The sequence below is a fragment of the Chlorocebus sabaeus genome, chromosome 4 (genome assembly GCF_047675955.1).
Source record: "Chlorocebus sabaeus isolate Y175 chromosome 4, mChlSab1.0.hap1, whole genome shotgun sequence".
NCBI classification, from domain to species: domain Eukaryota; kingdom Metazoa; phylum Chordata; class Mammalia; order Primates; family Cercopithecidae; genus Chlorocebus; species Chlorocebus sabaeus.
Window position 1 is genome coordinate 86028558 of NC_132907.1, and position 20908 is coordinate 86049465.

Consider the following 20908-nt stretch of genomic DNA (forward strand, 5'->3'; position numbering starts at 1 on the left):
TACTGTGTGCCTGGCTCTGTTCTGGAAGCCAGTAAGGTCACAGCGAATAAGGCATTCTATGTCGCCCAGCACCTGATTCTCTGGAACTTATACGTCAAAGATGCGGCATGGGGGAATGTGGTTTGGAATAATGCTTTGACATGAAAGAATGCTGTATGAAATTTATGACGAAGAATGTTTGAAATGGCTAGCATAATTTTTGGGGAAAAATAAGCTTTAGTCAAAACTGATAACTGAGCTAATTAAAATCTCCTTTTCAAGCATATGCTAGCCGAAAAGACCTATTTTCTTCTTTGAATTCCTCTTTGCTATATAAATGTAATGCTGAACTCCCAGTGCCAAGACCAATTTAATTCATTTTCTCATTTACAAGTTAAGAGAAAGAACTTTCGTTAACATATTAGCTGTCTGCTGCTTTGGGATAACGACCAGCTGAATTGATGAACTTTATATAATGATCTGTTGCCATGGTGACGAGCTTCCCCGTGAGTGAAAGCGGGTGTTTCATCATTACCTCCCTGATAATCTTGGAACTGTAACAGATACAAATACGAAACCTTTTCTTTTACTCTGCAGTGACTCTGGGTTGATGAGACAAACACTAGAAATGTATCTGAGATACACCAGTGAGGAGTCAAATAGAAACAAAAATAATACCTATCTAGGTTCTACACAATTTGAAATAAAGCAATTTAGCTTTCTGGGTGAGTAGCCTCAACGTCCACAATGAACTTCTATGCCTTGCCATAGGTAACCATTGTCAATGGGGCCGTTTATTTCATATGCAGATATAATTTCTGCACAAGTAAGAAAAAAGTACAAATGTTTCTTTAAGCTATTAGAAAAACAAGAGAATAGATAAAAATAAATCAATGAATTTTGTATACACTGAACGTGAATGTTTACAAGCCCCACCCTGTGCATTTTGTTTTGAAGCCTAGAGGAAATATGCACTGTTTCTGTTTTCTGGAAATGCTTTTAACTTCTGTAATTTAGAATAATTAATTTAACTTGGGAATTCTTTGTTTTTCCAAGGTTTTAGGGTTTATCTGGATTTAAGCCAGAACACACACAGGAGGTTGTGATTTTCACTTTAGATATTGCATAAACATTAGCTATTTCATTGTTGGAGGTGTAAGGAAGTGTATAACAGGCTGCACAGTTACCTATAATCATGAAAAGTCTAAAACTATCATTTAAAATTATTTTTAATTGTAACTATGGTAAATGTTGAAACTAGCCACATTTCTTTTTCCTCTTTTTTTTTTTTTATTTCTTACTTTCTGACAGAATTATTTTTATGCCCTCTCGAAACTTTGCAGGGGCTGAAAATTTTAGGAGTCTGTGAAACAAATACTCACTGTAATTAATCAGAGACCATTTCTTCTGATGCTGGAAAGCTCATTCTCCAGTGCCTATTTAGTTCTAATTTTACCCCCCAAAGAGCACCAGAGGCATTTCATAAAGGTTGTCAGCAGCAGCAGCCTCTACAGGAATTAATTTATAATCTCTTCCAAAATGGATAAATTTCATAAAATAGTACATGCCTCAAATGAATATTCTTGCAATTTTAAAAACCAGAATTATATAAATATAGAATTAAATAAGGTATATTAAAGTATTTTAAAATAATAGATATTTAAATAAGATTCATCTAATATTGTAATCACAGAAAAGAAAAAATATTAAATATAACAGACAATTTAAATTGTCATTGTTTAGAAGTTGCATGATAGTTAGGGTATAAAACAGAAAACAAATTACTTTCTACTATAGTCATTATCTTGGTCTGAACAAAATATCTCAGTAACAAAACATATTCTTTATATTCCTTACTCTTGATATAAAGCAACTCCACCCTCAAATGGACAATTTTTATACTTGCATTGATTTCAATTGAATAAGCAAAAGAAGATTGCAAAATGGAATTTTATTTAAGTTATTAAATATCTGCAAGCAAGTTAAAGATAACAAAGTAGAAAGATATCAGCTATCTCCTTTAAAAGCCAAAATGAAGTCAATTCCAGCCACTAGTGACTGATTTTCCCATCTATGATCACTTGCCTAAGGGGATGTCAGAGTCTTTTATCATCTCAGTTTTCAGTTTTTAGTTTTGCTTAAATCAATCTTGTGTCCTCATAAATGGTCTTCGCCTTATTATAGTAAAACTGAAATAAGCACTCATTTATTAGTTTATTCTCTTGTTTGTTTTTTGATCTCACAGAAGAAAGACCCCAAAGCCTGATAAAGAAGTCAGATCTATCCTGGTGTCAGTTGCAGACATATACTGGTTATCTGTATAGTGAATTCTCTGATGGGATAATTGCATGTGTATGAATGATTGCTTAATTCTTATTTTGAATAAAACTCAATAAACTGTTTTATTAGCCCAGTGACCCTCTTGGAATTTACAAGTCATCCTATCACTGATTCATTTTTAGGGGATTGCATGTTATCCTTTCAGACTTTCAAGACAGAAACACCTTTGAGATTTCTGAAACAGCACTCGATTGGAAATGAAGAAGGTCTAAGTTGTAGCCAACTAAGACATCCTCGGAAACATGTATTGAACTTCCTCCATTTCTGTTTCCTTGTCAGTAAAATACAGTGTGTGTATTGATGTGCTTTAGGACTCTCCTAACTGAAATGATTTGAGATTCGTTGAAATTTCAATTTAGAAAACGTAGCGATCAGAGATGGTTTGCATCTGGGAGTTTGATTAAAAGCCAGCCAATCCTGATTCTGGAGCTCATCTAACTGTGTCACTCATTTGGAAGGGTTGCGCTGCCTCTCATGTTGGTCAGAGACCACACACCTTTCCTCCTCTTGTCAGCAGCTGGTCATCCTGGAGCTGCTCATTCAATGGACCTCTTGTCGGCCTCACTGAGTCTTTCATCCTTACTTGAATCCTATTCTATGGACATATCATGTGCATTTCTAGGCATCTGCCTTCTGACCATGACAGATTTTTGGCTCTTTCTCTTTTGCAAATGAATCCACAAAACTCTCTGAAAACTGTCATCATTTTTCAGAGGGGAAGGAAGAGAAAGAACCCTTCCAATGCTGCTTGCTGAGAGGTAGACAGTGATGAGAACTCAGCTTCCTCTTCTCTCAGCCTGGGTCTCCATGCAGACAGTACTGTCTGTGGAGCCCAGGGCTCTTCCACTGGTGTTGCATTGCACTGCAGATAAGCAGCTTATTGGCAGAGAGCCTTCGCCAAATGAAGACATTCATTTGCCTTCACATATATTTCTTGTTTGATTTAATAAGTGGACTGTATTTGTTACATTAGGAAATTAAAAGTGGCCCATACGTTTCTGTATGGAGTTCGTGCTATGGGATTTTCAAATATTTGTGGAGATGGAACCCTTTATTCAAATGAAGTTGTATGACAAATTTCAATATGTGGCATGCAGTTAATGAAACTTGTAGATTGTGAATATTGCATTTTTGTGTGAGACTGAATAGTTGGCTTTTCAGGGTAACACTGGGACACCTCTGTGCACCAAGGTCTAGATCTCCGCTGCCCAAAACCATACCCACAGACCACAAGGCTACTGGATACATGAAATGTGACTAGTTTGAACTGAGCTGCTCTGTAAGTCAAAAGTTCATCAAATTTCAAAGACTTAATATGAAAACAATGAATTGACCCTATCTCATTAATTATTTTTTAATATTGTTTATATGTTCAAATGTTAATATTTTGTACTTATTCAGTCATATAAAATTTATAATTAAATTTCAACTGTTTCTTTTTTATATTTATAAATGAGGCTACTGGGAAATTCAAAAATTACTTATGTGGATTGTGAAATATCTCCACTGGATGGTGCTGGTCTAGGTAAATCCTGTCAGTTCCCACCTCCTCACACCAGTACTTGAAGGTTTTGGGGATTTTAATCATTGATACAGCTTCCACAGGTCCCAAATGCAGGCTGCTCTGTTCCCAGATGCTACATTACAAATTTGCCTTGGCAGTTTTACTTAGGACTGCACTGTGCCCTAAGAACATCATTTCATTTAACCCCAAATGCTTTTTTTATTTTCTGATGAAGAGCACATTTTTCTTTTGAGTTACTCTACCCGTAGTGTGCTTAGGAACTCATTTGTTTCAGGACATGAACGTATTTTTCTATGGGTTAGAGTTTAGTAAAACAAGATTCTGTGTTTTATAGGTCATTTCTTGTAGCTGGAATTCTTTAGGGGAATTTCTTCTTGTCCTGATACGGTTACACTCCAGTCTTTTGATGAGTGTTGTGTAAATATTTCTCCCCCAGAAACCACATTTAAACTGGAATTTACTACTGTTTTATGTGACATTGTGTAAACTTTACCTTTGTAAGCCATTTTCAGGGATGCCCTTTGGCTTTTTCCTTCGGTCATTTTTCTAAGGGCTCAGATTGTTGAGTTTGAAATGGCAGCCTCTTTTTATTATGGTCATCTAATTTTACCTCTACTTCTTCTACCTGTCATCACATTTACTTCTGGTCTTCCGTGACTTCATTGGTCACCAGCAAAAACCATTATAAGGAATGGTTTGGACGTACAATCTAGTGGTCTGTGCCCAGAAGGGTTCTCAGATCACGGGCAAGCACATCAGTGAAACCTCTTACTTGTTCAACGTCTGGTCTAGTGATGGTGTATGGCATGGTTCTGGTTTCTTTGGGCAGTTGTCCCTCTTCTAGAGATATTACTTGCTTTGTGTGTGTGTGTGTTGTCTTTCTTTCTTTCTTTCTTTCTTTCTTTCTTTCTTTCTTTCTTTCTTTCTTTCTTTCTTTCTTTCTTTTTTTCTTTCTTTTCTTTCTTTCTTTTTGTTGGTTTACTTCTGTGAACTTTTCTGTATTGTTTGATACACACACACACACACACACACACACATATTTGAGATGGAGTCTCACTCTGTCACCCAGGCTGGAGTGCAGTGGCGCGATCTTGGCTAACTACAAACTCCGCCTCCCAGGTTCATGCTATTTTCCTGCCTCAGGCTCCTGAGTAAATGGGACTACAGGTGCCTGCCACCACACCAGGCTAATTTTTTGTATTTTTAGTAGAGACGGGGTTTCACTGTGTTAGCCAGGATGGTCTTGATCTCCAGACCTTGTGATCCACCCGCCTTGGCCTCCCAAAGTGCTGGGATTATGGGGGTGAGCCACTACGCCCAGCCTAAATAAGTACATTTTATAAAAAACATTATAAATTGGTTTACTTAATGATGACAAATATAAAGGTTTTAATCATTGGGCTGGATATGACAGTTTAAAAAGTCAAGTTTTTGCCTCCTAGACCTATTTTCTTGTTTGGAAACAGTGAATTAGAAAATGGGCTGTAATATGGCTTTAACACTCTATTGTGAAGTATAATAGAGATACAGAAAATTACATAAAACTCATGTAACTATGAATTATTATAGGTCAAACATCCTTACTTCTTTACTTTTCGTCATAGTTTGCTATGTAATTGTGCATCCTTAAACATTGTAAGTTGGTTTTGTACATTTTAAATATGTTTTTTAAACAGTTTTATAAAGGTATAAAAGTCCTACAATATACTGCATGTTTTAAAAGTAGACACTTTTATGTCTTGGTATGTTTACACACTGAGAGCATCAATACAATTGCAACAATTAATATGTTAATTTATGTTTGAAATCCTCAGTTGTAATGCTTTCCTCCTTCTCCTTCATCAACCCTTCCCCTTGTTCCCAAGCAACAACTGGTCAGCTTTCTGACACGTTAGACAGTTTGCATTTTATATAAACAAAATTTTGTAACATGTACCCTCTTTTTCTGATGTTTTTCACTAACAAAGTATTTTGTTCTCTATCAATATTTTGATTTATTAATAATTTTTTATTTTTAATGTTGAATGTTATTTGATTTTATGACTATACTGTAATTTATCCAGTCACACACTCATGAATATTTGGGTTGTTTCAATTTTTGTGCTATAATAAATAAACCTGATATAAACATTCATCTACACATTTTATGTGGACATATGCTTTCATTAATCTTGAGTAAATACCTAGATGTGTAACATTTGAGTCAAATGGTCCATCTATCTGTAAAATTTCAGAACTACCATATAGTTTTCCAAAACGGCTGTACCTTTTTTTAAAAAAATTCACACTAGAATTGTATGAGCATTTCAATTGCACTTCATCCTTGCCAGCACTTAGTATGATAAGTGGTTTGTTAGGAAAGGTGTTAATTTCCAAATTGGTGGTGATTTTCCACATCTTTCTGATTCATTCCCTTGTTCTCAGGGGACATACATTGTGTGACTTGAAATTTTTAAAGTTTATTGATAATTTTTAATGGCCTAGAATATAGTTGTATTAGTCTGTTTTCACACTGCTGTAAAGAATTACCTGAGACAGGGTACTTTATAAGAAAAAAAGAGGTTTAATTGACTCACAGTTCCTCATGGCTGGAGAAGCCTTGAGAATCATACAATTGTAGCAAAAGGCCAAAGGGAAGCAAGACATGTGTGTGACAGCAGAAGAGAAAGTGAATGGGAAAGTATAACATCTTCAAACCATTAGATCTCATGAGAACTCACTATCATGAGAACAGCATGGGGGAAACTGTCCCCATGACCCAGTCACTTCCTCCGAGGTCCCTCCCTCAGTATGTAGGGTTTAAAATATTAGATGAGATTGAGGTGAGGACACAGAGCCAAACCATATCATTCTACTTCTGGTCCCTCCCAAATCTTAGGACTTTTTCACATTTCAAAAACAATTACGTTTTCCCAACAGCCCCCCAAATTCTTAACTCTTTCCAGCATTAACTCAAATGTTCAAGTTCAAAGTCTAAGTCTCATCTGAGACAAGGCAAGTCCCTTCCACCTATAAGCCTGCAAAATTAAAAACTAGTTAACTTCCAAGATACAATAGGGTTACAGGTGTTGGGTAACTCTTCCCTTTCCAAATGGGAGAAATTGGTCAAAACAAAGGGGCTACAGGCCCCATTTAAGTCTGAAATCCAGCAGGGCAGTCACATCTTAAACCTCCAAAATGATCTCCTTTGACTCCATGTATCACATCCAGGTCATGCTGATGTAAGAGGTTGGCTCCCATGGTCTTGGGCAGCTCTGCCCTTGTTGCTTTGCAGGGTACAGCCCCTGTGACTCCTTTCAAGGACTGGTGTTGAGTGCTTTTTCAAGTGTACCGTGCAAGCTGTCCATTCATATACCATTCTGGGATCTGGAGGATGGTGGCCCTCTTCTCACAGCTCTGCTAGGCAGTGCCACAGTAGGGACTCTGTATGGTGGCCTCAACCCCACATATTCCCTCTGCATTGCTCTAGTAAAGGATTCTTCATGAGGGCTTCACCCCTGCAGCAGACTTCTGCCTGGACATCTAGGTGTTTCCATACATCCTCTGAAATCTAGGTGGAGGCTCCCAAAGCTCAACTCTTGTCTTTTGCGCACCCATAGGCCCAACACCATGTGGAAGCCACCCAAGCTTGGGGCTTGCATCCACTGAAGCCAGAACTTGAGCTATAACTTGGCCCTTTTCAGCCACTGCTGGAGTTGGAGCAGGAGGGATGCAGGGTGCCATGTCCCTGGTTTCACAGAGCATCTGGCCCTGGACCTGGCCCAAGAAACCATTTTCCCCTCCTTGGTCTTAGGGCCTGTGATGAGAGGGGCTGCCTTGAAGATTTCTGAAATGCCCCAGAAATATTTTTCCCATTGTCTTGAATATTACCATTTGCCTCCTTGTTGCTTATGCAGTAGGCTTGAGTTTCTCCCCAGAAAATGGGATTTAAAAAAAATTTTTACCACATGGTCAGGCTACAAATTTTCCAAACTGTTAAGCTCTGCTTCCTCTTTAAACATAAGTTCCAATTTCAAACTATCTGTTTATGAGTGCATATAACTATATGCTTTCAGGAAAAGCCAGGTCACCTCTTGAATGCTTTGCTGTTTAAAAATTTCTTCTGCCGGATACCCTAAACCATCTCTCACAAGTTCAAAGTTCCACAAATCTCCAGGGCAGGAAAAAATGCCACCAGTCTCTTTGCAAAAACATAGAAAGAGTGACCTTTGCTCCAGTTCCCAATAGTTTTGCATCTCCATCTGAGACCACCCCAGTCTGGACTTCATTGTCCATATCAGCACTTTGATCAGAACCATTCAACAAGTCTCTAGGAATTTCCAAACTTTCCTACATCTTCCTGTCTTCTGAATCCGCCAAACCATTTCAACATCTGCCCATTGCCCTGTTAGTTCCAAAGTCACTTCCACATTTTCAGGTTATCTTTATAGCATTGCATCATTGTCCCAGTACCAATTTTCTGTATTAGTCAATTTTCACATGGCTGTAAAGAACTATCTGAGACTGGGTAATTTGTAAAGAAAAGAGGTTTCATTAACTCACAGTTCTGCATGGCTTCTAAGGCCTCAGGAAACTTATAATCATGGCAGAAGGTGAAGGGGAAGCAAGACATGTCTTACCTAATGGCAGGAGAGAGAGGAAAAGGGAAAGTGTTACACATTTAAGCCATCAGATCTCATGAGAACTCACTCTCTATCACAAGAACAGGATGAGGGAAACTGTCCCCATGATCTAATCTCCTCCCACCAGGTCTGTAATGGTTAGCATTGAGTGTCAACCTGATTCGATTGAGGGATGCAAACTATTGTTTCTGAGTTTTTCTGTGAGGGTGTCGCCAAAGGAGATTAACATTTGAGTCAGTGGATTGGGAGAGGCAGACTTCCCCTCAATCTAGGCGGTCAGCCAGAATAAAGCAGGCAGAAGAAGATGGAAAGAGGAGACTGGCTGAGTCTTCTGGCCTTCGTCTTTCTCCCATGCTGAGTGCTTCCTGCCCACAAACATTGGACTCCAAGTCCTTCAGCTTGTGGACTCTTGGACTTCCACCAGGGTTCGTGGGTCGTTGGTCCCTGACTGAAGACTGCACTGCCGGTTTCCCTCCTTTTGAGATTTTGGAAATTGGACTGACTTCGTTGCTCTCCAGCTTGCAGAAGGCCTACTGTGAAACTTCACCTTGTGATTGTGTGAGTCAATACTCCTTAATAAACTCCCCTTTATATACACATGTGTCCTATTAGTTCTGTCCCTCTAGAGAACCCTGAATAAAATAAGGTCCCTCCCTCAACACAGGGGATTAAAATTCAGGATGAGATTTGGGTGGGGACACAAAGCCAAACCAATGGTCTAACCTGGTAAAGGTATCATATGCACTTGAAAATAATGTGTATTCTATAGTCATAGGTTGGAGGATTTTATAGATCTCATTTAGATACATTTGGTTGATAATGCTTTTTAAGTTTTTTATGTAACTTTATTGGTATTTTTTAACATTGTAACACATATCTCTGTGAAATTATTTTATTAGGGTGTTAAAACATTTGACCATAAGTGTGTTTTTGTCTGTCTTTGCAGTTCTATCAGTTTTGGCTCATGCATTTTAAAATTTTGTAATTAATTGCATAAGTGTTTAGGATTGCTATGTCCTCAATGTATTGACTTCTTATCGTTATAAAATGACCCTTTCAATTTCTGCTAATAGTCTTTGCCTTGAAATGTATTTTGGTATTAATTGAGCCATTGTAGCAATGTTTTAATCCATGTTAGCTTAATATATCTTTTCCCATCATTTTATTTTAAGTAATTTGTGTCTTGTTTTGGTAAGCATCTTGTATTTAGGTTTTTTTTTGTTAATATGACCCTGCAGTTTATGTCTTTTTAATTGCTTTTTAACCCATTTATGCTAATGTAATTTTTGACTTGGTTGAGTATAAATATATTATCTTACATTTTGTTTTCTATTTGTCTCATTTTTTCTCATTTCATGTTTTTCTTAAATTTTCTATCAGATTTTAGATTAATCATTTTAGATAATTTTATTTTACAATATTTCTTGGCATATTCTCTCTCTCTCTCTCTCTCTCTCTGTGTGTGTGTGTGTGTGTGTGTGTGTGTGTGTGTGTGTGTGTGTTTTCATGCTTGCTTTAGGGTTTATAGACTTCCTTTTTAACTGTTCTAACTTAATTAACATAGCTACTTTGTGTGTTGAATCCTATGGCAGCATACTTCCATTTCCACATTCTCAGTATTTGTACTATTTTTGTCATTCATTTTACTTATCTTTCTGTTATAAACCACGGGATTTATTATCATTGCTTTTGTTCTAAACATGTAAAAATATCCTTAAAATATTGAATTTATAAGAAATGTATTTTATGTTCACCAACATTCTTACTATTTCTAGTGCTTTCCATTTCTTTGTATATATCTTGATTTCTGATGGGTTTCATCTTCCTACTTCTTCAAGATGTCCATTTAATTTTTTTTTCTTTGATAATACAGGTCTGTGGGGATAAACTCTCTTGGAAGAAAAGATATTCTGAAATATCTTCATTCATCTACATTTTAGAAAGATTTTTTGGGGGGGAATAGAATACTAAATTGACCTTCTTTCCTCTACAGTACTTTAAAAATATTGTTCCACTGCCTTTTGACTTTGTTATTCTCATCTTTGTTTTCCTATGTATAAAATGCCTTTTTATCTTACAGCTTTTAAGATTTGATCCATGTTATTGGATTTGTGCAATTTGATCATAAAGTGCCTTGGTGCAATTTTTTTTCATATTTCTTGTGATTGGGATTTGTTGAACTTGCCACATCTGTGAGCCTATAGTTCACAATAAATTTGAAAAAGTTTTAGGAAAAGTTTTGGCTCTGATTTCTTTCAAAAGTTTTCATCTTTACATCTCACGCCCATTTTTCCTTTGCTGACACCAATACATACAAAAATAAGTGCTTTGAATTCTCCCCTACTTCTCACTGATACTCTGTATTATTTTTCAGTCTCTTTTTTTCTTCTGCCAGCTTTATTTTGAACAATCATTATTACTGTGGTCACGTTCACTGATCTCTTATACTGTAGTGTCTAATATGCTGTTATTCTCATCAAGCGTATTTTTCATTTCAGCTATTGTAGCTTCATCTCTAGAAGTTTGATTTGTGAATGTGTGGTTAATATTTTGCATATCTATACCTAATGTGCTTTATCTGTTTTTTAGCTTTTTGAACATATAAATTAAGATTATGATAATGTTTTAAATGACATGATCATCTAATGCAATCAGTGTGACATTTCTAGATCAGTTTTTAATTTTTTAAGCTGTTCATTGGCACATAACGATTACATTTATCTCTGGGGTACATGTGATATTTCAATGCATGTATTAAAAGTATAATAATCAGATCAGGGTAATTAAGATATCCATCACCTCAAACATTTATAATTTCTTTGTATTGAGGGCATTTCAAATATGTCTTCTACCTATTTTGAAACATACAATAAATTACTCTGAATCACAGTCACTCTACTGTGCTATTGAAACACTAGAACTTATTTAGGTCAGCTTTAATTATTGACTTTCTCTTTAAATCATGTATCCTGCTTCTTTGAAAGCCTGAAACTTTATTATTTCAGGGCAATAAATATGGAATATTATTTATTATAAAATAAATATGGGTTTATTGGATAATAAATATAGATAATATATAAATGTATATGCTAGACATTGCATATTTTATGTTTTTGGACACTGGATATTTTTGTATTCTTACAAATGATCTTCATATTTATCATGAACTGCAGCATAGTTACTTAGAAGTAGTTTGATTCTTTAAGGTCTTGCTTTTTATCTTGAATTTGGACCAGAACATTATTTAGTCCAAGGCTAAACTTTCCTATTACTGGACTGAATCCCTCTACCTGATGACTTCTAAATTATTATTTTGGCTGGTAGGAATAATAACATCTTCTGGCCTATATGAGTCCTGAATATGGTTTTCTCTAACCCTTTAAGGATTAAAGCATTCTTTCCCTGGCCCTGGGTATTTTCCTTATCTGCATGTGCTGGTTGGTACTCAAGTGAAGACTTAACAAAGAGCACCCTCATATGTCCAGAGCTCCTTCTTTCTGTTGTGCTCTCCTTTCAGGTACTCTGCCTATGAACTCTGGCCATATTATAACCTGCCTGAACTACTACTTCTGCCTCCGCAGCTAAGGGAAGCCACAGGACTCCGTGTGAGTTCTAATTCCCAGAGCAAGAGCCTGCAGACTGTCTGCAGGCAGGAAGCTGATGCAATCACAAGATTCATCTCATTTCTTTCTCTTTTCTCTGGGATCATTTGCCCACACTGACCTATGTGCAACTATGCATGTTTATATTGTGCAATTTGATATGCTTTAAAATATGTCTACACTCATGCACTCATGCAACTACTGCAACAGTGATGATAATACATATATCGTGACAATTTTGGTTTTTCTACTTTCCCCAGTTTTGTAGACGTTTCTAAAAGGAGGTAACTGAGTTTTTTATTCCACCTTGGCCAGAAGTCAAGATTGCCTTTCTTGAGGCCTAGGCTGCCTTTCAAGTTCATTTCAGACTCAAGAGCTCTTTAGCCCACGGTGACAAGGCTTGCAGAAACTAAAATTCTGACTGCTGAGATTGGCAATTCTCCTCTGGCTAGGGGTGGTTTCAATGCTCCCTCCACGGCTGGGCATCAGCTGAGTTTGGTCCACTTTTTCTTTCTGCTGTAATAGGAAGGCACTGAATTAAGGCCTCATGGTTGCTGAGTTCTTCCTCTCCCCAAAACATAAAAATGCTCTCTGTACCACGCTACTGCTACCAGGAGACGGGGCAAGGATGGCATGAGCAATTCAAGACTGTGTTTTCCACCTTTCAGTGCCTCTTTCAGCAACATAAAGTTAAAACCAGGTACTGTGAGTGCTCACCTAGTTTTTAGTTCTTAAAAAGGTGCAGTTTGTGTGTGTGTGTGTGTGTAGATAGTTGTTAAATTAGTGTTCTTTTTGGGAGGACAATCAGTGGAAACTTCTATTCTGCCATCATGCTCTGCTCCCCAACAGTTACTGCTTTACACTTTTCAAATACTTACACATATATTTGATTTTCATCCTGTTTACTAATCAAATTTACTAATCAAATTTACAATCAAAATTTGTAAAATTAGATAAATAGGTCAGGCTGTAGGATCAACATTTTAATGATGTGGAATCTGAGTTGGAGAGCATAAGCAACTTGTACAAAGGATCATCAGTTGTGTCAAAGCAAGAACTGCAATGGACAACGTGAAGCAGGCAAAGAAGACTTTATTGAAGACTATTGCAATAAAGGAGAGAGGGCAGAATTGAGTCTGAACTAAATTCTGTCAAAACAGAGTGGTGGCATTTATAACAGCTGTGATGAGCTGGTGGAAAGGACATGAGAGGACATCCGGGGAGCTAATGATCTATGGAATGTGTCCAACACATTGAGTTTTCCCTGAGTTTGCAAGTGTTTTCCTTTGTGATTAGGCCATCTACATTTGCTAATTGGTATCTTTTGAAATTAGGCTTCTATTCTCCCACAGAGACTCAGAGATAGGGGCACTATCTTCCTTGATGATTACATATCAAAAGGATTACTTCTAATCTTTGAATTGTAAAATTGGCAAAAGACTTTTTAAAACATTACATCTCAAAGGGTAGAGAAAGAATTTTTAGTTGCAAGATTTCTAAAGAAAATGGAAGTCAGGTTCTAGACTCAGAAAGAAGCCTGTCTAGAGTTGGTCAAGTGGAGGGGGACTTTAAGAGCTTCTCAGTCCATTGTAAAACAAAAACTAGAGTTCTGAGCACTTTCATCCGTTTAGGCTTTATTCAGCCCATGGGAACAAGAGCTCTGTATAGCTGAGGCTTATCCATTTCCAAGTTCTATTAGTCTTCCAGCATGGTGGCTGTCTTAAGATAGGCTCCATAAATACTTGTTGAATAAATAAATGAACCCTGTGCCCCTCATATCACTACTATGTTATTTCATAACGTATCTAAATCTTTATGAGGTGGTGAAACTCTCCCATACTGAAAAATGTGTTGATATAAAACAGCAGCAAATGGATTGAACCCTTTTGGGCTTCAGGTGCTTACTTTATTTTGTTTTATTAGCTAGTTAGGGGGAGAATAAAACAGACAATGGGAAGAACCTTAAACTGTATACAAATTAGAAAGTAATAGAATTGCAATTTTTCTTTATAAACCTGGAAGAAAAAATGAGAATATTAAAAAGTTACTTTTCCTCCATTTAGGTGAGTGTGTGTAGACAATGTTTTTCAGTCAGCTTCTAATAATTTCATCTAGACCACAAAATTGACACCTCCTTAAGAAAATTAGTATAAAAAATTGGTAAATGTAGAGCAATTATTGCCTGAAAGGACAAAGTTTTAAAGGGTGGAGTTAATAGGTTGGCACCTTCATTAATTATATATTTTCTAAAGATAGCATCTGCATGATCTAAAAAGCACACATTGTAATAGAGAGAAGTTTCAGGATCCTACTAGATATTTCTTTGCCCAGAAACACACTAGTCATTCAGCAGGAATCACACACAGCATTCAGAATGATATTTTTACATGCATTCAGTTTATAGGACATATTGTCTGCTTTCAAAATGAATATAATGTTTTCGAAATCTCAATATTTTGAATTTTGCTCCTATTGGCTATGATTTAGCCTGTGAAGACTACGGCCTTTCTTTCGTTAACGTATTCATCACGTATTTCTTGAACTCAATACATGTAAAGTGTTGAGCTGGCCCCGGCTGTGCAGAAAAGGGTGATGCAGGCCTGGCCCTGCTCTCATTGGGCCAACAGTTTAATGTGAAATTTTGGCATATGTAACATGTGCTTAATATGTATTGTGGATTTCAGTTAAAGGGATTAACTTAGTGTTAAATGTATTTCCAAATAGATTCGTTATTTAAGTCAGATTCTGGAATAGATTCAAATGTAATCTACTAGTCTAAAACTCCTGTTAATAATTTTTTTAAGTCATTACTTTTTTGGAACAAGTTTTACATTCATAACAAAACAGCAGCATTGAAAGAAAGGTAAAGATATTTCCCCATAAACTCTGCCCTCTGTAGCTGAACAACCTCCCCAATGATCAACATTCCCTACCTGAGTGATACATTTTTTGTAACTGATGAACCTACATTGACACATCATTGTCACTCAAAGTCCATAGTTTGCCTTAGGGTTCACTCTTGGTGTTGTGCATTCTAAGGGTTTAGACAAATATACAATGACATGTGTTCACCATTATAGTATCATACAGAGTAGTTTCACTGCTCTACATTCCTCTGTGCTACGCTTATTTATACTGTCTTCTCCTCTAACCACTCACAAACAGCAATCTACTTATTATCTCCATGGTTTTGCCAAAATGTCATATAGTTGCAGTTCCACAGTATGCAGCAATTTCATATTGGTGTCTTTCACTTAGAACTTATGCAATTAAGGTTCCTCCATGTCTTTCCACAGCTTGGTAGCTCATGTCTTTTTAGCACTGAATACTATTACGTTATCTGAATATATACAGGATATTTACCCATTTACTTATAGAATACATATTGGTTGATTCCAAGTTATGGAATTTATCAATATAGCCTCTGTAAACATTTGTGTGCAGGTGTTTCTGTGGACATACGTTTTCAACTAATTTGGGTATATAACAAGGAATGTGCTTGCTGAATTATATGGTAAAAAGATATTCAGTTTTATGTTAGGCTAAAAAATAAGTCTCATAATTTCAAATAGAAAAAGTCAAAATCATATCAAGTGTTTTAGACCACAGTGGAATAACACTAGGAAACAGCACAGAAAGGAACCCTGTAAACTATAAAAATACATGGAAATCAAACAATATACTTCTGAATGAGCTCTGAGTCAATTTCAAAATTAAGAAAGAAATTTAAAAAAATGAAACAAATGAAAACACAAACACAACATACCAAAATTTCTGGAATACAGCTAAAGCCATGTTAAGAGGGATGTTCATAACATTAAGTGCCTACATCAAAATAGTTAGAAAGATCACAAATTAATATCCTAATGTTGCACCTCTTCAAAGAACTAGAGAAACAAGGACAAGCCAAATCCTCAGCTAGCAAAAGAAAAGAAATAAAACATCAAAATAAAAAATAAAAAATCAGAGCAGAACTAAATGAAACAGAGACCAAAAATGATACAAAACATCAAAGAAATAAAAGTGAGTTTTTTGAAAAGATAAAGTTGATAAAAAACTAGCTGGACTAATCAAGAAAAGATGAGAGAAGATTCAAATAAACACAATCAGAAATGAAAAAGGAGACATTACAACTGATATCACAGAAATACTAAAAATCATCAGAGACTACTATGAAGAATATATACTCACAACCTAGAAAACTTAGAGGAAATGGATAAATTCCTGGAAACGTACAATCTCCGAAAATTGAATTACAGACAAATGAAAGTTCTGAACAGACCAATAATGAGTCATGATGAGACTGAATCCATCCCAGAGTCAGATGGATTCACAGACAACTTCTACCAAACATGAAAAGAACTCAAAAAATTTAATTTATCACATAAAGAGAAGGAAAGACAAAAACCATATTATCAACTCAATAGATACAGAAAAAAGCATCTGATAAAATTCAGCACCCCTTCATGATATATAAAAAAAAGTTCAACAAACTAAGAACATACCTCAAAATAATAAAGGCCATATATGCAAAACCCACAGCCAACATCCTACTGAATGGAGAAAGGTTGAAAACATTTCTCCTAATAACTGGAACAAGACAAGGATGCCTACTTTCACCACTTCTTATTCAACATAATGCTGTAAGTCCTAGCTAGAGCAATCATTCATGAGAAAGAAATAAAAGGCATCCTGATTGAAAAAGAGGAAGTCAAATTATCTGTTTGCTGATAATATAATCTTATATCTAGAAAACTCTAAAGACTCTGTAAAACACTCTTAGATTTGATAGATGAGTTCAGTAAAGTTCTGGGAAACAAAATCAACATACACAAATCAGTAGCAATTCTACACAGCAAAAACTTAAGCTGAAAACTAAATCAAGAAGATAATCCTATTTTTAATAACTGAAAAGAAAATATCTTTTTAGATATTTAACTAAGGGGTATGTTTAAACAAGGAAGTGAAAGATATCCATAAGGAAAACTACAAAACACCAATGAAAGAAACTGTAAATGACACAATTAAATTAAAAAAAAAACCCATGCTCAGTGATTGGAAGAATTAATATTGTTAAAATGGTCACACCTCCCAAAGCAATCTACAAATTCAGTGCAATCCCTATCAAAATACCATCATTTTCCAGAGAATTAGAAGAACATAAAATATTTATGAAAACCGAAGGAAGCCCAGATGCCATAGCAATCTTAAGCAAAAAAAAGAAAGCTGCAGGCATCACATTATGTGACCTCAAATTAGGATATAGTCATCAAAACAGCATGGTATCTGCTATAAATATATAAACAAAAATAAATGAAACAGAATAGAGAATCCAGAAATAAAGTCACATATCTAGAAGTAACTGATCTTTGACAGAGTCAGCAAAAACATAATGGGGAATTGACACTCTTTTCAACAAATGGTGCTGAGAAAATTGAATTGCCATGTGCAAAAGAATGAAAAGGGACCCCTATCTCTCACTATATACCAAAACCAACTGCAGATAGATGAAAACTTAAATTTAAAACCTGAAACTATAAATATATTACAAGCAAACCTAGGAAAAACTCTTCTGGTCATTGGTCTAAGCAAAGAATTAATTATTAAGACTTCAAAAGCACAAGCCAGGCCAGGCACAGTGGCTCACACCTGTCATCCCAGCACTTTGAGAGGCTGAAGTGGGTGAATCAGTTGAGCTCAGGAGTTCGAGAACAGCCTGGCCAACATGGTGAAAGCCCGTCTCTACTGAAAATACAAAAATAAGCCAGGAGTGATGGTGCGTGCCTGTAATACTAGCTACTCAGGAGGCTGAGGCAGGAGAATCGCTTGAACCCGGGAGGCAGAGGTTACAGTGAGCAGAGTTCGCACCACTGCATTCCAGCCTGGGGGACAGAGTAAAACTCCGTCTCAAAAAAAGAAAAAAAAAAAGAATAGCACAAGCCAAAAAAAAAAAAAAAACCAAAATGGGCAAATGGGATTTTTAACTAAAGTGATGCTGCACAGCAAAGGAAGCAATCAACAACATGAATAGATGACCTGCAGAATACGAGAAAATATTTGCAGGGAACTAATGCCCAGAATTTACAAGGAACTCAACAACAACAACAACAACAACAACAATAACAAAACACACACACACGAATAACCTCAATAAAAAGTAGGCAAAGAAAATGAAAACAAACGTTTTAAAAGAACACATATGATAGCCAACAAGCACATGGAAAATAGTTCAACATCACCAATCAACAGAGAAACACAAATTAAAACTACAATGAGATGTCATCTAACACCACTCAGAAGGGCTGTTTTTAAAAAGTCAAAAAGGTCACAGATACTAGTGAGGATGCAGAGAAAAGGGAATGCTTACACACTGCTGGTGGGAATACAAATTAGTACAACCCCTATGGAAAACAGTATGGATATTTTTCACAGAGCTTGGAATAGAAACACAATTTGATCCAGCAACCCCATTGCTGGGTACCTATGCCAAGGAAAATAAATCATTATGTCAAAAAGATACCTGAACTTGTATGCTTATCACAGCGTTATTCACAATAGCAAATATATGGAATCAATTTGTGTCCATCAAAGGATGATTGGATTTAGAAAGTAGTATATACATGCAATGGAATATTATAGCCGTAGAAAGGAAAGAAATCATGTCTATCTTAGCAACATAGATGGAAATGGAGGCCGTTGTCTTAAGTAAAACAAATTAGAAGCAGAGTCAAATACCAGATGTTCTTACTTGTAAGTGGGAGCTAAATAATGTGTACTCATGGACACAGACTGTGGAAAGACAGTCATTAAAAACTAAGAAGTGTGGGGGAACAAAATGGGAAGGCTGATGAGAAATTACTGAGTAAAATCTACATTATTTGAGAAACTGATACAGTAAAATCTAAGACTTAATAACTACACAATAGACGCATCTAAGGAAATTGCACGTGTACCCCTTAAATTTACACATTTTTTTTAAATCACCAAACTGTCTTCCAATGGCTGAACCATTTTGCATTCCCACCAGAAAAGGATGAGCATTTCTGTTATTGCACATTCTCATTTTTGGTGTGGTCAGTGCTTTGGATTTTGGCCACTCTAATAGGTGCATAATGGTATTTTATTGTTTTAACTTACAATTCCTTTGTGACATACAAAGTCAAGCAGTTTTTCATATGTTAATTTGCTATCTGTGTATTTTCTTTGGTGAGGTATCTGTTCAGTTCTTTTGCCCATTTTTTAATCAGGTTGTTTATTCTTTTATTGTTGAATTTTAAATGTCCTTTGTATATTTTCGTCAGCAGTCGCTTATTAATGTGTCTTTCGCAAATATTTTCTCCATAAGTCTGTGCCTTGAAACTCATTTCCTAGACAGTGCTTTTTTTTTTTTTTTTTTTTTGCAGAGCAGACACTTTAATTTTAATGAAGTCCAACTCGTTGATTATTTATTTTCATGGATCATGTCTTTGGTATTGTATCAGTTAGTTTCTTAATGAAAAAATATACTGAATTATGAATACAAATCGTTTAGGTATGCTCCCAGGGATTTACAAGGACTCATAAAGTTCCTGACACTGAAGCTAGGTTTGCTCCATAAAAATAAAGAAAATATATTTGCAACATATTATGGAAAGAGCCTGTACTGTCACTTCCAAAAGCACCTCTCCCCCTACCTTTGGTCAGTCACTCCCGTGCACACACTCACCCACACATTTAAACACAAAAACACATATAAAAACACTTTTTGATTCTACCAAGCTATTATGTAATTGAAGCAAATAGTCACACAAAATAAACAAGGGAAAGTGAAAGCAGACGCCTGCAGCCAGTCTTAAAGTCCAACCATCTTGACTACCTCACGGGAGCTCGTGGGGATATTCTCCAAATTCTGTGGATGCAGGTTCAGACTCTGAAGAGTGACCCAGAATGGCAGGTTATTTCTAAAGTCTTATCCATACATGACACAGTTCAACTAAATTATTTCTATATTGCAGAGATATTTTAATGCAGTAATTTTCAGAAAAAGAGATGACATTCATAATCAATCGTTAATGTAATGAGTTGGAAGAAACTTTTAAAACATAATGTAATATAACATAATAGAATAAAATGCAAGAGAATAAACAGGATAGAAAATATGATGGTAAATTGTACATATGGAAGGTAACATGTGACTTTGGAAATCACACCACTGCACTTCAGCCTGAGGTGAAAGAGTGAGACCCTGTCTCAAAAAAAAAAAAAAAAAAGAAAAAAAATTTTGTTTCTCTTTGTTAATGTAGGTTTACTAGTTGCCACGTGAGATGCAGTTGTTATTGAGTACAGAGATTTCTAAAAAAAAAAATAGAAAACCATTTTTTTCTGAGTAATGAACATTACATTTATGGAAGTTGAATACGCGCAGAAATGCATCAGTTGGGGTATTTGTGCATTTTCCTGTTTTTGACTTTCAGAATTCAATCAAGTCTTGCTGATACAGCAATGTTTGTTTGCACGTAAGACACCTTTATGTAAGAATTTACAAAATACATAACTCGATACTCTCACCTTGTGGGTTTCTCAGGAGTAGCTGTTGACTCTTCTTGTATTTTTTCTAATTCTGCCAATGAAATCCTCTTTAACAGGTAAGTTTCCCTTAGAGAAACAGAAAATGGGGTTAAAAAGGGACTGTATCTTCATTGTTATCCTTGATTGCTGTGGAGACGAACCTGTGGAAAGCTGAGCTTCAGAAGTTCCTATAATCCCCTGTATTACAGAGTAGAGTAGATAGGATACCTCAAATGTGAGCTCTTCTCTGAATAAAATGACCAGTGATACTTCTTTCCTTCTCTGGCTCACGG